Genomic DNA, 22,773 nt, shown 5'->3' on the forward strand with positions numbered 1-22,773 from the left:
GTTATTGTAAATAAGAATTTGCCTGGTTAAATAAAAAAATATTGACATGTAAAGTGTGTTCACAAATGTGTTTACATTTCTGTTAGTGAGCGTTTCTCCTTTGCCAAGATAATCCATCCACTGACACGTGTGGCAAATCAAGAAGCTGATTAAACAGCATGATCATTACACAGGTGCACCAATCTATAGATTAGGACCTAATGAATTTATTTCAATTGACTGATTTCCTCCATATGAACTATAACTCAGTAAAATCAATAAATGTGTTATATGTAGGCGTTTCTATTTTGGTTCAGTATATATTCTTGTACAAATTGATGGAGACATTTGATGATGTTCTAGTCTATCAAAGACATCAGTCCGTCTCTTATTACCCTGAGAGACATTCCAAAACAGCACTATTCATCATTCCTGTTTCTAATGATGTGAACAGCAGACCTGCTGATTTCCGATAATGCTTTGTAATGTTTTGATCATGACATTATCTTTCAAATTAAATAAAAGACCTGAATGGTTATTTGTAACCCACAGCATGAATGACCTACAGTTGCTTGAAGCTCATACCTGTAAAATATGGCAGCTGAATATGTTATGGAGTTGCTTTGCTTTCATTGGTCCTGGGGCCCTTGTTAGGGTCAATGAAATCATCAACTCTACCAGGGCATTTTAGCCAAACACCTGGTTGCCTCTGCTAGACTGGCCGTATGTGGATCTTTCAGTAAGACAATTCGCTAGGTTTCTATCCAATTGGCGAACAGATTTTAATGCTAATATTCTAAAATCTGCAACAACAATAAACAATATGCGTGTTTCCATCAAATTGACTTGTTGCGGTTAAAAGGTTGTGCGTGATTACGTAATGCAGAAAAATAACTTTTGCGATTAAATTCCCATGACAAGTGTTCACTCAGCAATAAACTCCACATTTATACAAGACAAGTGCTCAATCAGCAATAAACTCCACATTTATACAAGACAAGTGCTCACTCAGCAATAAACTCCACATTTATACAAGACAAGTGCTCACTCAGCAATAAACTCCACATTTATACAAGACAAGTGCTCACTCAGCAATAAACTCCACACATATACAAGACAAGTGCTCACTCAGCAATAAACTCCACATTTATACAAGACAAGTGCTCACTCAGCAATAAACTCCACATTTATACAAGACAAGTGCTCACTCAGCAATAAACTCCACATTTATACAAGACAAGTGCTCACTCAGCAATAAACTCCACATTTATACAAGACAAGTGCTCACTCAGCAATAAACTCCACATTTATACAAGACAAGTGCTCACTCAGCAATAAACTCCACATTTATACAAGACAAGTGCTCACTCAGCAATAAACTCCACACATATACAAGACAAGTGCTCACTCAGCAATAAACTCCACATTTATACAAGACAAGTGCTCACTCAGCAATAAACACCACATTTATACAAGACAAGTGCTCACTCAGCAATAAACTCCACATTTATACAAGACAAGTGCTCACTCAGCAATAAACACCACACATATACAAGACAAGTGCGAAATTAAACGCTGAAAGGAAAACTCCTGTTGCCAGATGCCGACCTATCCCAGGAAACAGGAAGCTCTCTACTCTAGTCTTTCCGGCAGCAGGTTCAGCCGACGGGGAAATATTAGATTGTATCAACATAATAATATAATCAATAACTATATTAATATAATCAATAACTATATTAATATAATCAATAACTCACACAAAAACAAAAACATTTTCATGAAGCGCTCATTTTATTCACGTGGAGAGAGATAAACAACTAACCGAGTTCATGGATGTATCCACATTTTGTGAAGAATGGAACATCATGGAGCCCCATGGGCTGAAGACTGTTAGTGACCTGGTCTACCAGATGTCTCTCTGACATGGAGGCCCATGGGCTGAAGACTGTTAGTGACCTGGTCTACCAGATGTCTCTCTGACATGGAGGCCCATGGGCTGAAGACTGTTAGTGACCTGGTCTACCAGATGTCTCTCTCACCTCGAGGCCCATGGTCTGAAGACTGTTAGTGACCTGGTCTACCAGATGTCTCTCTGACATGGAGGCCCATGGGCTGAAGACCGTTAGTGACCTGGTCTACCAGATGTCTCTCTGACATGGAGGCCCATGGGCTGAAGACTGTTAGTGACCTGGTCTACCAGATGTCTCTCTGACATGGAGGCCCATGGGCTGAAGACCGTTAGTGACCTGGTCTACCAGATGTCTCTCTGACATGGAGGCCCATGGGCTGAAGACTGTTAGTGACCTGGTCTACCAGATGTCTCTCTGACATGGAGGCCCATGGGCTGAAGACTGTTAGTGACCTGGTCTACCAGATGTCTCTCTCACCTCGAGGCCCATGGTCTGAAGACTGTTAGTGACCTGGTCTACCAGATGTCTCTCTGACATGGAGCCCCATGGGCTGAAGACTGTTAGTGACCTGGTCTACCAGATGTCTCTCTCACCTCGAGGCCCATGGGCTGAAGACGCTCTTATCCAGAGACTTCCAGGAGGAACCAGGGCCTTGCTCAGGGCACAGACAGATTGTTCACCTTAGTCGAACCAGAGACTTTCCCCTGACATTCAGGAAGTATGGTGACTATGGATCAGAATGTAGGCCTTTGCTATCAGTGGACACATGTTCGTGTAGCATATTTAGACACAACAACCTCTGGAATGTGGGCATTAGTTTAATATATTGATGTAATAACATGGCGTAAGCCTGATAGTAAGTCCTACAGTAAGCCTGACAGTAAGTCTAATAGTAAGCCTGATAGTAAGCCTGACAGTAAGCCTGACAGTAAGTCTAATAGTAAGCCTGATAGTAAGCCTGACAGTAAGTCCTACAGTAAGCCTGACAGTAAGTTTAATAGTAAGCCTGATAGTAAGCCTGACAGTAAGTCTGACAGTAAGTCTAATAGTAAGCCTGATAGTAAGTCCTACAGTAAGCCTGATAGTAAGCCTGACAGTAAGTCTAATAATAAGTCTAATAGTAAGCCTGATAGTAAGCCTGACAGTAAGTCTAATAGTAAGTCTAATAGTAAGTCTAACAGTAAGCCTGACAGTAAGCCTGACAGTAAGTCTAATAGTAAGTCTAACAGTAAGCCTGATAGTAAGCCTGACAGTAAGTCTAATAATAAGTCTAATAGTAAGCCTGATAGTAAGCCTGACAGTAAGTCTAATAGTAAGTCTAATAGTAAGTCTAACAGTAAGCCTGATAGTAAGCCTGACAGTAAGTCTAATAGTAAGTCTAATAGTAAGTCTAACAGTAAGCCTGATAGTAAGCCTGACAGTAAGTCTAATAGTAAGTCTAATAGTAAGTCTAATAGTAAGTCTAATAGTAAGCCTGACAGTAAGCCTGACAGTAAGTCTAATAGTAAGTCTAATAGTAAGTCTAACAGTAAGTCTAACAGTAAGCCTGACAGTAAGCCTGACAGTAAGTCTAATAGCTGCAGGTAGCCTCCAACAACAAAACAGCTGCTGACCCACACCTGGGTTTTACATGCAAAGTCATTACACAATGAATGACCCTGTGTTGTGTTGCAACAAACCTTCTTCACAAATACAACTAATGTCATCAATACTGTCGACACAAATTCATTATTATTTTCCCAAGGTCCAGTGTTCGTCTCTTTAGGCTACGTTCTAATGAACAGCACAGTGAATGGTTACGCAGAAAGCCAGCCAACAGAGTACCATTGACACTGAGCCACACAGCATGGTGAATGTCCTGGAATCTTCACTTTCTCTCTGTTTAGGGCTTTGAGCCACACAGCATGGTGAAGGTCCTGGAATCTTTACTTTCTCTCTGTTTAGGGCTTTGAGCCACACAGCATGGTGAAGGTCCTGGAATCTTCACTTTCTCTCTGTTTAGGGCTTTGAGCCACACAGCATGGTGAAGGTCCTGGAATCTTCACTTTCTCTCTGTTTAGGGCTTTGAGCCACACAGCATGGTGAAGGTCCTGGAATCTTCACTTTCTCTCTGTTTAGGGCTTTGAGCCACACAGCATGGTGAAGGTCCTGGAATCTTCACTTTCTCTCTGTTTAGGGCTTTGAGCCACACAGCATGGTGAAGGTCCTGGAATCTTCACTTTCTCTCTGTTTAGGGCTTTGAGCCACACAGCATGGTGAAGGTCCTGGAATCTTCACTTTCTCTTTGTTTAGGGCTTTGAGCCACACAGCATGGTGAAGGTCCTGGAATCTTCACTTTCTCTCTGTTTAGGGCTTTGAGCCACACAGCATGGTGAAGGTCCTGGAATCTTCACTTTCTCTCTGTTTAGGGCTTTGAGCCACACAGCATGGTGAAGGTCCTGGAATCTTCACTTTCTCTCTGTTTAGGGTTTTGAGCCACACAGCATGGTGAAGGTCCTGGAATCTTCACTTTCTCTCTGTTTAGGGCTTTGAGCCACACAGCATGGTGAAGGTCCTGGAATCTTCACTTTCTCTCTGTTTAGGGCTTTGAGCCACACAGCATGGTGAAGGTCCTGGAATCTTCACTTTCTCTCTGTTTAGGGCTTTGAGCCACACAGCATGGTGAAGGTCCTGGAATCTTCACTTTCTCTCTGTTTAGGGCTTTGAGCCACACAGCATGGTGAAGGTCCTGGAATCTTCACTTTCTCTCTGTTTAGGGCTTTGAGCCACACAGCATGGTAAAGGTCCTGGAATCTTCACTTTCTCTCTGTTTAGGGCTTTGAGCCACACAGCATGGTGAAGGTCCTGGAATCTTCACTTTCTCTTTGTTTAGGGCTTTGAGCCACACAGCATGGTGAAGGTCCTGGAATCTTCACTTTCTCTCTGTTTAGGGCTTTGAGATATTTGGTGTCACAGCAGATATAGAGACAAACGTTCAACCAAAGATTAATTCAAAGACGTTAGACCTTTATCTCGCACGTCAAACTCGGTCAAAGGAGAACAGCTGATGATTCTCAGGAGGACGTCTCCGTTGTTGTTCGATATGTCGAGTCGTCTCGATGCTTTCAGACAAGGCAAGAGGACGTCTCCGTTGAGGTTCGATATGTCGAGTCGTCTCGATGCTTTCAGACAAGGCAGGAGGACGTCTCCGTTGAGGTTCGATATGTCGAGTCGTCTCGATGCTTTCAGACAAGGCAGGAGGACGTCTCCGTTGAGGTTCGATATGTCGAGTCGTCTCGATGCTTTCAGACAAGGCAGGAGGACGTCTCCGTTGAGGTTCGATATGTCGAGTCGTCTTGATGCTTTCAGACAAGGCAGGAGGACGTCTCCGTTGTTGTTCGATATGTCGAGTCGTCTCGATGCTTTCAGACAAGGCAGGAGGACGTCTCCGTTGTTGTTCGATATGTCGAGTCGTCTCGATGCTTTCAGACAAGGCAGGAGGACGTCTCCGTTGTTGTTCGATATGTCGAGTCGTCTCGATGCTTTCAGACAAGGCAGGAGGACGTCTCCGTTGTTGTTCGATATGTCGAGTCGTCTCGATGCTTTCAGACAAGGCAGGAGGACGTCTCCGTTGTTGTTCGATATGTCGAGTCGTCTCGATGCTTTCAGACAAGGCAGGAGGACGTCTCCGTTGAGGTTCGATATGTCGAGTCGTCTCGATGCTTTCAGACAAGGCAGGAGGACGTCTCCGTTGAGGTTCGATATGTCGAGTCGTCTCGATGCTTTCAGACAAGGCAGGAGGACGTCTCCGTTGAGGTTCGATATGTCGAGTCGTCTCGATGCTTTCAGACAAGGCAGGAGGACGTCTCCGTTGAGGTTCGATATGTCGAGTCGTCTCGATGCTTTCAGACAAGGCAGGAGGACGTCTCCGTTGAGGTTCGATATGTCGAGTCGTCTCGATGCTTTCAGACAAGGCAGGAGGACGTCTCCGTTGTTGTTCGATATGTCGAGTCGTCTCGATGCTTTCAGACAAGGCAGGAGGACGTCTCCGTTGTTGTTCGATATGTCGAGTCGTCTCGATGCTTTCAGACAAGGCAGGAGGACGTCTCCGTTGAGGTTCGATATGTCGAGTCGTCTCGATGCTTTCAGACAAGGCAAGAGGACGTCTCCGTTGTTGTTCGATATGTCGAGTCGTCTCGATGCTTTCAGACAAGGCAGGAGGACGTCTCCGTTGTTGTTCGATATGTCGAGTCGTCTCGATGCTTTCAGACAAGGCAGGAGGACGTCTCCGTTGTTGTTCGATATGTCGAGTCGTCTCTATGCTTTCAGACAAGGCAGGAGGACGTCTCCGTTGTTGTTCGATATGTCGAGTCGTCTCGATGCTTTCAGACAAGGCAGGAGGACGTCTCCGTTGTTGTTCGATATGTCGAGTCGTCTCGATGCTTTCAGACAAGGCAGGAGGACGTCTCCGTTGTTGTTCGATATGTCGAGTCGTCTCGATGCTTTCAGACAAGGCAGGAGGACGTCTCCGTTGAGGTTCGATATGTCGAGTCGTCTCGATGCTTTCAGACAAGGCAGGAGGACGTCTCCGTTGAGGTTCGATATGTCGAGTCGTCTCGATGCTTTCAGACAAGGCAGGAGGACGTCTCCGTTGAGGTTCGATATGTCGAGTCGTCTCGATGCTTTCAGACAAGGCAGGAGGACGTCTCCGTTGAGGTTCGATATGTCGAGTCGTCTCGATGCTTTCAGACAAGGCAGGAGGACGTCGTGTTATTACCCTTGATATTCAGAGACTGGAGACTACGCTGCAACCCTTCCAGAGAATGATATGCAGTTTGGGTATTTGGGGGTCAAAGACAACACGTCAAATACCAGTTTGTGTTTGACCGCAACTTCTGGGGTAGCCAGCTTTAGCTTGGTACCTAGTTAGCACCGATACAACCAGCCTGAAAACAACGACCTGTAGAAACTGCGGTCATTTTCATTATCCTTAAAACAATGATTTAGGAATCCTTGTAAGTATTAGCTAGGTAGACACTTGTTTTGTTCGCCTATTGACATTGACATTTGGGGCGGCAGGGTAGCCTAGTGGTTAGAGTGTAGCGGCGGCAGGGTAGCCTAGTGGTTAGAGTGTAGCGGCGGCAGGGTAGCCTAGTGGTTAGAGCGTTGGACTAGTGTAACAGTATAACTTTAGACCGCCCCCTCGCCCATACCCGGGCGCGAACCAGGGACCCTCTGCACACATCAACAACAGTCACCCACAAAGCATCGTTACCCATCGCTCCACAAAAGCCGCGGCCCTTGCAGAGCAAGGGGAACTACTACTTCAAGGTCTCAGAGCAAGTGACGTCACTGATTGAAACGCTACTTAGCACGCACCGCTAACTAAGCTAGCCGTTTCACATCCGTTACACTAGTAACCGGAAGGTTGCAACTTCAAACCCCCGAGCTGACAAGGTACAAATCTGTCGTTCTGCCCCTGAACAGGCAGTTAACCCACTGTTCCTAGGCCCACTGTTCCTAGGCCGTCATTGAAAATAAGAATTTGTTCTTAAATGACTTGCCAAGTTGAATAAAGGTAAAATAAAAATAAATAAATAAATTGAACTTCAGTTTATGAAAATAAATAGCTATCCAGCTACATAACCCTGTTGTCTAAAGCGAACGTTATAAGCAGCCAGCTTCATGAGACCGGACCGGGACCGGGTTATGTGTGGTGAAGCTTCTTGCCACAATAGTGGAATTTGCGTTTTGCCTTTCAAATAAAAGTACCGCTTTGAAAGTGATGCAGAAGGTTACACATTGTTGGAATCATGTCATATTTACACTAGATAATGTTAAACAAGGTTGGAATGTGAAGCAATGAAATGGGTTATCAGTCTACTCAGTGGCACCCACAGAACACAACTGGGGAGAGTTCACCCAAATATTAGCGTTGTATTGTGGGACTGTGACATCACCTCCCCAGTCAGCCTATTGTGTGTATTGACATTCATATTGCACTGTACAGGATTGGGGATCAATGAAATGGGGTATCAGTCTACCCAATACCCAATGTATTTTTTCCCAACGTCCTCAGAGTTATCAGACTCCAAAACATCCACACAGTATTGTTTTTCCTCTGGAATAGTGTTCAATACACACAGACAATAAATGTGGCTCGATTCACAGTTGTTTCAGTGTCCCACAATAAGAGCTAAGATGCTAATGTTCTCTGGGGGTCACTGAGTAGACTGATGCCCCGTGTCATTGATCCACTATCCATAGGTAAGGCTGTACATTGAAATAAGGATGCCCCCAATGCAATTCTAAAAAGTCTAATACATCCAGTGTAATTTGAACTGATTTTTTGGTAAATTTGTCATGTACTGTCATGTTGTGTCTTGTTTCTGTCCTTTCCCTTCACCCTGTCTCCCTCTGCTGGTCGTTGTTAGGTTACCTTTTCTCCCCCTCTTTCCCCCAGCTGTGCCTTGTCTCCTCCTAACTACCTCGTCACCCCTTTTCCCACCTGTTCCCTTTTTCCCTCTGATTAGGTCTCTATATCTCTCTCTGTTCCTGTTCCTGTCTTTGTCGGATTCTTGTTTGTGTTGTTCATGCCTGAACCAGACTATCGTCATGTTTGCTGCAACCTTGTCCTGTCCTGTCGGAACCTGCCGGTCCATCTGAGCCTACGTTTTGTTTTGTTATTAAAGAAGCTCTGTTTACGTTAATTCGCTTTTGGGTCCTCATTCACGCACCGTAACAGAAGAATCCGACCAAGAATGGACCCAGCGACTTCGGATCCTCTCCACTCAGCCGTCGAGATCCAGGGAGCGATGCTAGGCAGACACAAGCAGGAATTGTCTGCTGCTCGACATGCCGTTGAGACCCTGGCCACCCAAGTCTCCAACCTCACAGAACAGGTTCACCATCTCCGCCTCGATCCACCGGCCACTTCCAGGGCTTTCGAATCTCCGGAGCCCAGAATCAATAACCCGCCGTGTTACTCTGGGGAGCCCACTGAATGCCGCTCGTTCCTCACCCAGTGTGATATTGTGTTTTCTCTCCAGCCCAACACTTACTCCAGGAGCACTGCTCGTGTCGCCTACGTCATATCTCTCCTTACTGGACGGGCTCGAGAGTGGGGCACGGCAATCTGGGAGGCAAGGGCTGAGTGTACTAACCAGTATCAGGACTTTAAGGAGGAGATGATACGGGTTTTTGATCGATCTGTTTTTGGGGAGGAGGCTTCCAGGGCCCTGTCTTCCCTATGTCAGGGTAATCGATCCATAACAGACTACTCTATTGAGTTTCGCACTCTTGCTGCCTCCAGTGGCTGGAACGAGCCGGCTTTGCTCGCTCGTTTTCTGGAGGGTCTCCGCGCAGAGGTAAAGGATGAGATTCTCTCCCGGGAGGTTCCTTCCAGCGTGGATTCCTTGATTGAACTCGCTATTCGCATTGAGCGACGGGTTGATCTTCGTCACCGAGCTCGTGGAAAGGAGCTCGCGTTCTCCGTTGCCCCCCTCTCCGCATCACTACCATCTTCCTCTGCCGGCTCGGGTGCTGAGCCTATGCAGCTGGGAGGTATCCGCATCTCGACTAAGGAGAGGGAACGGAGAATCACCAACCGCCTCTGTCTCTATTGCGGTTCTGCTGGTCATTTTGTCACTTCATGTCCAGTAAAAGCCAGAGCTCATCAGTAAGCGGAGGGCTACTGGTGAGCGCTACTACTCCTGTCTCTCCTTCAAGATCCTGCACTACCTTGTCGGTCCATCTACGCTGGACCGGTTCGTCAGCTTCCTGCAGTGCCTTAATAGACTCTGGGGCGGAGGGCTGTTTTATGGACGAGACCTGGGCTCGGGAACATGACATTCCTCTCAGACAGTTAAGGGAGTCCACGGCCTTGTTCGCCCTGGATGGTAGTCCTCTCCCCAGGATTCAGCGTGAGACGCTACCTTTAACCCTCACTGTTTCTGGTAATCATAGCGAAACCATTTCTTTTTTAATTTTTCGTTCACCTTTTACACCTGTTGTTTTGGGCCATCCCTGGCTAGTTTGTCGTCATCCTTCCATTAATTGGTCTAGTAATTCTATCCTCTCCTGGAACGTCTCTTGTCATGTGAAATGTTTAATGTCTGCTATCCCTCCTGTTTCCTCTGTCTCTTCTTCACAGGAGGAGCCTGGTGATTTGACAGGGGTGCCGGAGGAATATCACGATCTGCGCACGGTGTTCAGTCGGTCCAGGGCCACCTCTCTTCCTCCACACCGGTCGTATGATTGTAGTATTGATCTCCTTCCGGGAACCACTCCCCCCCGGGGTAGACTATACTCTCTGTCGGCTCCCGAACGTAAGGCTCTCGAAGATTATTTGTCTGTAGCTCTTGCCGCCGGTACCATAGTCCCCTCCTCCTCTCCCGCCGGAGCGGGGTTTTTTTTTGTTAAGAAGAAGGACGGGTCCCTGCGCCCCTGCATAGATTATCGAGGGCTGAATGACATAACAGTGAAGAATCGTTATCCGCTTCCTCTTATGTCTTCAGCCTTCGAGATCCTGCAGGGAGCCAGGTTTTTCACTAAGTTGGACCTTCGTAACGCTTACCATCTCGTGCGCATCAGGGAGGGGGACGAGTGGAAGACGGCGTTTAACACTCCGTTAGGGCACTTTGAATACCGGGTTCTTCCTTTCGGCCTCGCTAACGCTCCAGCTGTCTTTCAGGCATTAGTCAATGATGTCCTGAGAGACATGCTGAACATCTTTGTTTTCGTTTACCTTGACGATATCCTGATTTTTTCACCGTCACTCCAGATTCATGTTCAGCACGTTCGACGTGTCCTCCAGCGCCTTTTAGAGAATTGTCTTTTTGTGAAGGCTGAGAAGTGCTCTTTTCATGCCTCCTCCGTCACATTTCTCGGTTCTGTTATTTCCGCTGAAGGCATTAAGATGGATCCCGCTAAGGTCCAAGCTGTCATTGATTGGCCCGTCCCTAAGTCACGCGTCGAGTTGCAGCGCTTTCTCGGCTTCGCGAACTTCTATCGTCGTTTCATCCGTAATTTCGGTCAGGTGGCAGCCCCTCTCACAGCCCTTACTTCTGTCAAGACGTGCTTTAAGTGGTCCGTTTCCGCCCAGGGAGCTTTTGATCTCCTCAAGAATCGTTTTACATCCGCACCTATCCTTGTTACACCTGACGTCTCTAGACAGTTCATTGTCGAGGTTGACGCGTCAGAGGTGGGCGTGGGAGCCATTCTTTCTCAGCGCTCCTTCTCTGACGACAAGGTCCACCCTTGCGCGTATTTTTCTCATCGCCTGTCGCCGTCGGAACGTAACTATGATGTGGGAAACCGCGAACTGCTCGCCATCCGCTTAGCCCTAGGCGAATGGCGACAGTGGTTGGAGGGGGCGACCGTTCCTTTTGTCGTTTGGACTGACCATAGGAACCTTGAGTACATCCGTTCTGCCAAACGACTTAATGCGCGTCAGGCGCGCTGGGCGCTGTTTTTCGCTCGTTTCGAGTTCGTGATTTCTTATCGTCCGGGCTCTAAGAACACCAAGCCTGATGCTTTATCTCGTCTCTTCAGTTCTTCAGTAGCCTCCACTGACCCCGAGGGGATTCTCCCTGAGGGGCGTGTTGTCGGGTTGACTGTCTGGGGAATTGAGAGGCAGGTAAAGCAAGCACTCACTCAAACTCCGTCGCCGCGCGCTTGTCCCAGGAACCTTCTTTTCGTTCCCGTTCCTACTCGTCTGGCCGTTCTTCAGTGGGCTCACTCTGCCAAGTTAGCCGGCCACCCTGGCGTTCGGGGTACGCTTGCTTCCATTCGCCAGCGCTTTTGGTGGCCCACCCGGGAGCATGACACGCGTCGCTTCGTGGCTGCTTGTTCGGTCTGCGCGCAGACTAAGTCCGGTAACTCTCCTCCTGCCGGCCGTCTCAGGCCGCTTCCCATTCCCTCTCGACCGTGGTCTCACATCGCCTTAGATTTTGTCACCGGACTGCCTTCGTCAGCGGGGAAGACTGTTATTCTTACGGTTGTCGACAGGTTCTCTAAGGCGGCTCATTTTATTCCCCTTGCTAAGCTTCCTTCTGCTAAAGAGACGGCACAAATCATCATCGAGAATGTTTTCAGAATTCATGGCCTTCCGTCAGACGTCGTTTCGGACAGAGGTCCGCAATTCACGTCTCAATTTTGGAGGGAGTTTTGCCGTTTGATTGGGGCTTCCGTCAGTCTCTCTTCCGGCTTTCACCCCCAGTCTAACGGTCAAGCAGAACGGGCCAATCAGACTATTGGTCGCATCTTACGCAGTCTTTCTTTTCGCAACCCTGCGTCTTGGTCAGAACAGCTCCCCTGGGCAGAATACGCCCACAACTCGCTTCCTTCGTCTGCGACCGGGCTATCTCCTTTTCAGAGTAGCCTCGGGTACCAGCCTCCGCTGTTCTCATCTCAGTTCGCCGAGTCCAGCGTCCCCTCCGCTCAGGCTTTTGTCCAACGTTGCGAGCGCACCTGGAAGAGGGTCAGGTCTGCACTTTGCCGTTATAGGGCGCAGACTGTGAGGGCTGCTAATAAGCGTAGAACTAAGAGTCCTAGATATTGTCGCGGTCAGAGAGTTTGGCTCTCCACTCAGAACCTTCCCCTTAAGACCACTTCTCGCAAGTTGACCCCGCGGTTCATTGGTCCGTTCCGTATTTCTCGGATCATTAATCCTGTCGCAGTTCGACTTCTTCTTCCGCGATATCTTCGTCGCGTCCACCCGGTCTTCCATGTCTCCTGTGTCAAGCCCGTTCTTCGCGCCCCCGCTCGTCTCCCCCCCCCCCCCCCATCCTTGTCGAGGGCGCACCCATCTACAGGGTCCGTAGGATTTTGGACATGCGTCCTCGGGGCCGTGGTCATCAGTACCTAGTAGATTGGGAGGGGTACGGTCCTGAGGAGAGGAGTTGGGTTCCCTCTCGGGACGTGCTGGACCGTGCGCTGATCGATGATTTCCTCCGTTGCCGCCAGGTTTCCTCCTCGAGTGCGCCAGGAGGCGCTCGGTGAGTGGGGGGGTACTGTCATGTACTGTCATGTTGTGTCTTGTTTCTGTCCTTTCCCTTCACCCTGTCTCCCTCTGCTGGTCGTTGTTAGGTTACCTTTTCTCCCCCTCTTTCCCCCAGCTGTGCCTTGTCTCCTCCTAACTACCTCGTCACCCCTTTTCCCACCTGTTCCCTTTTTCCCTCTGATTAGGTCTCTATATCTCTCTCTGTTCCTGTTCCTGTCTTTGTCGGATTCTTGTTTGTGTTGTTCATGCCTGAACCAGACTATCGTCATGTTTGCTGCAACCTTGTCCTGTCCTGTCGGAACCTGCCGGTCCATCTGAGCCTACGTTTTGTTTTGTTATTAAAGAAGCTCTGTTTACGTTAATTCGCTTTTGGGTCCTCATTCACGCACCGTAACAAAATTAACAAATTATTGTGTTTTGTTGATTTTATATAACATTCCAACCTCGTTTAGCATGATCTATTCCATTATGGCATAATTATACTATTGGTATTCATTTGCATCGTTGTCAATGACAAACTTTTATTTTGAAGGCTAGCCGCAAAGTCCACGATCGTGGCTAATCCTTATTGTGGCTAGCTTCACATAGATGGGTCCGACCACCATTATTCAAATAAGATCTGTCTTATACATTGTCTTATACATGATGACACCTAGCTATATAGTTAGTTAGCTAACTATAGCTACTGAAACAGATTATGTCATTTTGCTATGTTTTTGGGGAAGAACATTGATTGCATCCATGAGCTAGCTAGCTGTTTTTATGACCAGCAGTGTGGGTGCGTGAGACAACATTACCAGCATCATAACATACATATCGATGAATCGTTGTGACATATGAAATACGAGTGATTGATTACACTATGTTAAATAACTTTGTAAAAAAAAAATGTATGAACGCGTTAAATTATTATGAGACTTGCAGCCATATGCAGGTCCCGATTGGTCACATAGTGTTATTTGACGTGTATCTTTGTTGACACGCAAAGACCCAAACGGCGCTCCATACTAGAGCGCAACTGTCCACGATTGTATCTACTGTGCATTACTGGCCAGGTTGAAAGACACCAAAGGGGTTCTGATGGAGTGTTTTGATCCCGTTGTCTTGGAGATCTAGACATCTCCTAGTCTTGATGTTTCAGGAGGAAACACAGGAGGACTTATCATTAGGACTATTCTCTCTCATATTATTTTGAGAGAAATGGTTCCATTAGGCAGACAGCCTGTACATCCTGTTTAGAGGGAAAGGGTTCCATTAGGCAGACAGCCTGTACATCCTGTTTAGAGGGAAAGGGTTCCATTAGGCAGACAGCCAGTACATCATGTTTGGAGGGAAATGGTTCCATTAGGCAGACAGCCTGTACGTCATGTTTAGAGGGAAATGGTTCCATTAGACAGACAGCCTGTACAACCTGTTTAGGGGGAAATGGTTCCATTAGGCAGACAGCCTGTACATCCTGTTTAGAGGGAAATGGTTCCATTAGGCAGACAGCCTGTACATCCTGTTTAGAGGGAAATGGTTTCATTAGGCAGACAGCCTGTACATCCTGTTTAGAGGGAAATGGTTCCATTAGGCAGACACCCTGTACATCCTGTTTAGAGGGAAATGGTTCCATTTGGCAGACAGCCTGTACAACCTGTTTAGAGGGAAATGGTTCCATTAGGCAGACAGCCTGTACAACCTGTTTAGAGGGAAATGGTTCCATTAGGCAGACAGCCTGTACATCCTGTTTAGAGGGAAATGGTTCCATTAGGCAGACAGCCTGTACATCCTGTTTGGAGGGAAATGGTTCCATTAGGCAGACAGCCTGTACATCCTGTTTAGAGGGAAATGGTTCCATTAGGCAGACAGCCTGTACATCCTGTTTGGAGGGAAATGGTTCCATTAGACAGACAGCCTGTACATCCCGTTTAGAGGGAAATGGTTCCATTAGGCAGACAGCCTGTACATCCTGTTTAGAGGGAAATGGTTCCATTAGGCAGACAGCCTGTACATCCCGTTTAGAGGGAAATGGTTCCATTAGGCAGACAGCCTGTACATCCTGTTTAGAGGGAAATGGTTCCATTAGGCAGACAGCCTGTACATCCTGTTTAGAGGGAAATGGTTCCATTAGGCAGACAGCCTGTACAACCTGTTTAGAGGGAAATGGTTCCATTAGGCAGACAGCCTGTACAACCTGTCGAGAGGAAGTTCAGATAGCAGAGTGAGTTTGTCGTCACACAACTGTTGACATTCAGCAAAGGACACATCTGAATAGAGACTTCCTTCGAACAACATTTGTTCTCGTCAGAGTTCCCTCAGACGGAGTGGCATATGAAATCAGTTCCTAACCGCTATCAATCAATACCACAGACCGGGATAATTCAGACACAATACAAATGTTTTAACGTCATCCATCACATCCCACGGTATATACATACTTGTATGAACAGAGACATAGGAGCTGAATTACTTCAAATGTGTACCCATTCATACGTTAACTGGGAACTACATCAGCATGACAACAGAACGACATGCCTGTTACTCTGCTGCATGTGAGACACAGTCTGTATAACTACATTGTTAATACACACAGTCTGTATAACTACATTGTTAATACACACAGTCTGTATAACTACATTGTTAATACACACAGTCTGTATAACTACATTGTTAATACACACAGTCTGTATAACTACATTGTTAATACACACAGTCTGTATAACTACATTGTTAATACACACAGTCTGTATAACTACATTGTTAATACACACAGTATGTATAACTACATTGTTAATACACACAGTCTGTATAACTACATTGTTAATACACACAGTCTGTATAACTACATTGTTAATACACACAGTCTGTATAACTACATTGTTAATACACACAGTCTGTATAACTACATTGTTAATACACACAGTCTGTATAACTACATTGTTAATACACACAGTCTGTATAACTACATTGTTAATACACACAGTCTGTATAACTACATTGTTAATACACACAGTCTGTATAACTACATTGTTAATACACACAGTCTGTATAACTACATTGTTAATACACACAGTCTGTATAACTACATTGTTAATACACACAGTCTGTATAACTACATTGTTAATACACACAGTCTGTATAACTACATTGTTAATACACACAGTCTGTATAACTACATTGTTAATACACACAGTCTGTATAACTACATTGTTAATACACACAGTCTGTATAACTACATTGTTAATACACACAGTCTGTATAACTACATTGTTAATACACACAGTCTGTATAACTACATTGTTAATACACACAGTCTGTATAACTACATTGTTAATACACACAGTCTGTATAACTACATTGTTAATACACACAGTCTGTATAACTACATTGTTAATACACACAGTCTGTTTAACTACATTGTTAATACACACAGTCTGTATAACTCCATTGTTAATACACACAGTCTGTATAACTACATTGTTAATACACACAGTATGTGTCAGCGCAGTATCCTTCAACTAAAATGGCCTCCTGTCTTCATCAGGGGGCTCAGGAAAGCATTATTCAACTAAAATGGCCTCCTGTCCTCATCAGGGGGCTCAGGAAAGCATTATTCAACTAAAATGGCCTCCTGTCTTCATCAGGGGGCTCAGGAAAGCATTATTCAACTAAAATGGCCTCCTGTCCTCATCAGGGGGCGCAGGAAAGCATTATTCAACTAAAATGGCATCATGTCTTCATCAGGGGGCTCAGGAAAGCATTATTCAACTAAAATGGCCTCCTGTCTTCATCAGGGGGCTCAGGAAAGCATTATTCAACTAAAATGGCCTCCTGTCTTCATCAGGGGGCTCAGGAAAGCATTATTCAACTAAAATGGCCTCCTGTCTTCATCAGGGGGCTCAGGAAAGCATTATTCAACTAAAATGGCCTGTCTTCATCAGGGGGCTCAGGAAAGCATTATTCAACTAAAATGGCCTCCTGTCTTCATCAGGGGGCTCAGGAAAGCATTATTTTGGGAAAAGTGAAAGTAATCAACAGGTCTTCAGTACTATGACGATCTGAAGCAGGTGTTTCACGGCAGAGCGGGGACAACGATCTGTGGTAATGTAATGGAGGTGTGTCTACAGATACCCTGTATTAATGGAGTTGTGGTGGAGGTAGATCAGGGTAGATTTATAGGACTACTGGTCAACCCCTATTACAGTGCCATGATTAGTGAGGATCAGGGTAGATTCATAGGACTACTGTTTAACCCCTATTACAGTGCCATGATTAGTGAGGATCAGGGTAGATTTATAGGACTACTGTTTAACCCCTATTACAGTTCCATGATTAGTGAGGATCAGGGTAGATTTACAGGACTACTGTTTAACCCCTATTACAGTTCCATGATTAGTGAGGATCAGGGTAGATTTATAGGACTACTGTTTAACCCCTATTACAGTTCCATGATTAGTGAGGATCAGGGTAGATTTATAGGACTATTACAGTGCCATGATTAGTGAGGATCAGGGTAGATTTATAGGACTACTGTTTAACCCCTATTACAGTTCCATGATTAGTGAGGATCAGGGTAGATTTATAGGACTACTGTTTAACCCCTATTACAGTTCCATGATTAGTGAGGATCAGGGTAGATTTATAGGACTATTACAGTTCCATGATTAGTGAGGATCAGGGTAGATTCATAGGACTACTGTTTAACCCCTATTACAGTTCCATGATTAGTGAGGATCAGGGTAGATTTATAGGACTACTGTTTAACCCCTATTATAGTTCCATGATTAGTGAGGATCAGGGTAGATTTATAGGACTATTACAGTTCCATGATTAGTGAGGATCAGGGTAGATTTATAGGACTACTGTTTAACCCCTATTACAGTTCCATGATTAGTGAGGATCAGGGTAGATTTATAGGACTACTGTTTAACCCCTATTAAAGTTCCATGATTAGTGAGGATCAGGGTAGATTTATAGGACTACTGTTTAACCCCTATTACAGTTCCATGATTAGTGAGGATCAGGGTAGATTCATAGGACTACTGTTTAACCCCTATTACAGTTCCATGATTAGTGAGGATCAGGGTAGATTTATAGGACTACTGTTTAACCCCTATTACAGTTCCATGATTAGTGAGGATCAGGGTAGATTCATAGGACTACTGTTTAACCCCTATTACAGTTCCATGATTAGTGAGGATCAGGGTAGATTTATAGGACTACTGTTTAACCCCTATTATAGTTCCATGATTAGTGAGGATCAGGGTAGATTTATAGGACTACTGGTCAACCCCTATTACAGTTCCATGATTAGTGAGGATCAGGGTAGATTCATAGGACTACTGTTTAACCCCTATTACAGTTCCATGATTAGTGAGGATCAGGGTAGATTTATAGGACTACTGTTTAACCCCTTTTACAGTTCCATGATTAGTGAGGATCAGGGTAGATTTATAGGACTACTGTTTAACCCCTATTACAGTTCCATGATTAGTGAGGATCAGGGTAGATTTATAGGACTACTGTTTAACCCCTATTAAAGTTCCATGATTAGTGAGGATCAGGGTAGATTTATAGGACTACTGTTTAACCCCTATTACAGTTCCATGATTAGTGAGGATCAGGGTAGATTTATAGGACTATTACAGTGCCATGATTAGTGAGGATCAGGGTAGATTTATAGGACTATTACAGTTCCATGATTAGTGAGGATCAGGGTAGATTCATAGGACTACTGTTTAACCCCTATTACAGTTCCATGATTAGTGAGGATCAGGGTAGATTTATAGGACTACTGTTTAACCCCTATTATAGTTCCATGATTAGTGAGGATCAGGGTAGATTTATAGGACTACTGTTTAACCCCTATTACAGTTCCATGATTAGTGAGGATCAGGGTAGATTTATAGGACTACTGTTTAACCCCTATTACAGTTCCATGATTAGTGAGGATCAGGGTAGATTTACAGGACTACAAGGTCAACCCCTATTACAGTTCCATGATTAGTGAGGATCAGGGTAGATTTATAGGACTACTGTTTAACCCCTATTACAGTTCCATGATTAGTGAGGATCAGGGTAGATTTATAGGACTACTGTTTAACCCCTATTACAGTGCCATGATTAGTGAGGATCAGGGTAGATTTATAGGACTACTGTTCAACCCCTATTACAGTTCCATGATTAGTGAGGATCAGGGTAGATTCATAGGACTACTGTTTAACCCCTATTACAGTTCCATGATTAGTGAGGATCAGGGTAGATTCATAGGACTACTGTTTAACCCCTATTACAGTTCCATGATTAGTGAGGATCAGGGTAGATTCATAGGACTACTGTTTAACCCCTATTAAAGTTCCATGATTAGTGAGGATCAGGGTAGATTTATAGGACTACTGTTTAACCCCTATTACAGTTCCATGATTAGTGAGGATCAGGGTAGATTTATAGGACTACTGTTTAACCCCTATTACAGTTCCATGATTAGTGAGGATCAGGGTAGATTTATAGGACTATTACAGTGCCATGATTAGTGAGGATCAGGGTAGATTTATAGGACTACTGTTTAACCCCTATTACAGTTCCATGATTAGTGAGGATCAGGGTAGATTTATAGGACTACTGTTTAACCCCTATTATAGTTCCATGATTAGTGAGGATCAGGGTAGATTTATAGGACTACTGTTTAACCCCTATTAGAGTTCCATGATTAGTGAGGATCAGGGTAGATTTATAGGACTACTGTTTAACCCCTATTACAGTTCCATGATTAGTGAGGATCAGGGTAGATTTAAAGGACTACTGTTTAACCCCTATTACTGTTCCATGATTAGTGAGGATCAGGGTAGATTTATAGGACTACTGTTTAACCCCTATTACAGTTCCATGATTAGTGAGGATCAGGGTAGATTTATAGGACTACTGTTTAACCCCTATTACAGTTCCATGATTAGTGAGGATCAGGGTAGATTTATATGACTACTGTTTAACCCCTATTACAGTTCCATGATTAGTGAGGATCAGGGTAGATTCATAGGACTACTGTTTAACCCCTATTACAGTTCCATGATTAGTGAGGATCAGGGTAGATTTATAGGACTACTGTTTAACCCCTATTACAGTTCCATGATTAGTGAGGATCAGGGTAGATTTATAGGACTACTGTTTAACCCCTATTACAGTTCCATGATTAGTGAGGATCAGGGTAGATTTATAGGACTACTGTTTAACCCCTATTATAGTTCCATGATTAGTGAGGATCAGGGTAGATTTATAGGACTATTACAGTTCCATGATTAGTGAGGATCAGGGTAGATTTATAGGACTACTGTTTAACCCCTATTACAGTTCCATGATTAGTGAGGATCAGGGTAGATTTATAGGACTACTGTTTAACCCCTATTACAGTTCCATGATTAGTGAGGATCAGGGTAGATTCATAGGACTACTGTTTAACCCCTATTACAGTTCCATGATTAGTGAGGATCAGGGTAGATTTATAGGACTACTGTTTAACCCCTATTACAGTGCCATGATTAGTGAGGATCAGGGTAGATTCATAGGACTACTGTTTAACCCCTATTACAGTTCCATGATTAGTGAGGATCAGGGTAGATTTATAGGACTACTGGTCAACCCCTATTACAGTTCCATGATTAGTGAGGATCAGGGTAGATTCATAGGACTACTGGTCAACCCCTATTACAGTTCCATGATTAGTGAGGATCAGGGTAGATTCATAGGACTACTGTTCAATTTGTTTTTTAGATTGAACTTAAACATGACAACTTTCAGGATGAATCAAACCACTGTATGCTTTTATTAAAATCAACAATATTTTGTGCGTAAAGCCTCTCCAAACTAAACCTACCAGTTGGTGCCGAAACAGAGACGAAGATGCATAGTTAAGTGATAATGCTGAGAAGCCGGTGTTTAAGGATTTACTAACACGGTGTTGTTAGGCCTGAGAAGCCGGTGTTTAAGGATATACTGACACGGTGTTGTTAGGCCTGAGAAGCCGGTGTTTAAGGATATACTGACACGGTGTGGTTAGGCCTGAGAAGCCGGTGTTTAAGGATATACTGACACGGTGTGGTTAGGCCTGAGAAGCCAGTGTTTAAGGATATACTGACACGGTGTTGTTAGGCCTGAGAAGCCGGTGTTTAAGGATATACTGACACAGTGTGGTTAGGCCTGAGAAGCCGGTGTTTAAGGATATACTGACACGGTGTTGTTAGGCCTGAGAAGCCGGTGTTTAAGGATATACTGACACGGTGTTGTTAGGCCTGAGAAGCCGGTGTTTAAGGATATACTGACACGGTGTTGTTAGGCCTGAGAAGCCGGTGTTTAAGGATATACTGACACGGTGTTGTTAGGCCTGAGAAGCCGGTGTTTAAGGATATACTGACACGGTGTGGTTAGGCCTAAGAAGCCGGTGTTTAAGGATATACTGACACGGTGTTGTTAGGCCTGAGAAGCCGGTGTTTAAGGATATACTGACACGGTGTTGTTAGGCCTGAGAAGCCGGTGTTTAAGGATATACTGACACGGTGTTGTTAGGCCTGAGAAGCCGGTGTTTAAGGATATACTGACACGGTGTTGTTAGGCCTGAGAAGCCGGTGTTTAAGGATATACTGACACGGTGTTGTTAGGCCTGAGAAGCCAGTGTTTAAGGATATACAGACACAGTGTTGTTAGGCCTGAGAAGCCGGTGTTTAAGGATTTACTAACACGGTGTTGTTAGGCCTGAGAAGCCGGTGTTTAAGGATATACTGACACAGTGTTGTTAGGCCTGAGAAGCCGGTGTTTAAGGATTTACTAACACGGTGTTGTTAGGCCTGAGAAGCCGGTGTTTAAGGATATACTGACACGGTGTTGTTAGGCCTGAGAAGCCGGTGCTTAAGGATATACAGACACGGTGTTGTTAGGCCTGAGAAGCCGGTGTTTAAGGATATACTGACACAGTGTTGTTAGGCCTGAGAAGCCGGTGTTTAAGGATATACTGACACAGTGTGGTTAGGCCTGAGAAGCCGGTGTTTAAGGATATACTGACACGGTGTTGTTAGGCCTGAGAAGCCGGTGTTTAAGGATATACTGACACGGTGTTGTTAGGCCTGAGAAGCCAGTGTTTAAGGATATACTGACACGGTGTTGTTAGGCCTGAGAAGCCGGTGTTTAAGGATATACTGACACGGTGTTGTTAGGCCTGAGAAGCCGGTGCTTAAGGATATACTGACACGGTGTTGTTAGGCCTGAGAAGCCGGTGTTTAAGGATATACTGACACGGTGTGGTTAGGCCTGAGAAGCCGGTGTTTAAGGATATACTGACACGGTGTTGTTAGGCCTGAGAAGCCGGTGTTTAAGGATATACTGACACGGTGTGGTTAGGCCTGAGAAGCCGGTGTTTAAGGATATACTGACACGGTGTTGTTAGGCCTGAGAAGCCGGTGTTTAAGGATATACTGACACAGTGTTGTTAGGCCTGAGAAGCCGGTGTTTAAGGATTTACTAACACGGTGTTGTTAGGCCTGAGAAGCCGGTGTTTAAGGATATACTGACACGGTGTTGTTAGGCCTGAGAAGCCGGTGTTTAAGGATATACTGACACGGTGTTGTTAGGCCTGAGAAGCCGGTGTTTAAGGATATACTGACACGGTGTTGTTAGGCCTGAGAAGCCGGTGTTTAAGGATATACTGACACGGTGTTGTTAGGCCTGAGAAGCCGGTGTTTAAGGATATACTGACACGGTGTTGTTAGGCCTGAGAAGCCGGTGTTTAAGGATATACTGACACGGTGTTGTTAGGCCTGAGAAGCCGGTGTTTAAGGATATACTGACACGGTGTTGTTAGATTAATTTATTCATACTATTTCATCCTTCCATAAGATATAGTCCCGACACAAATCTAGGGTTGCTCCCCGAGCC

The sequence above is a fragment of the Oncorhynchus mykiss genome, chromosome 14, assembly GCF_013265735.2.
Source record: "Oncorhynchus mykiss isolate Arlee chromosome 14, USDA_OmykA_1.1, whole genome shotgun sequence".
Lineage (NCBI taxonomy): Eukaryota > Metazoa > Chordata > Actinopteri > Salmoniformes > Salmonidae > Oncorhynchus > Oncorhynchus mykiss.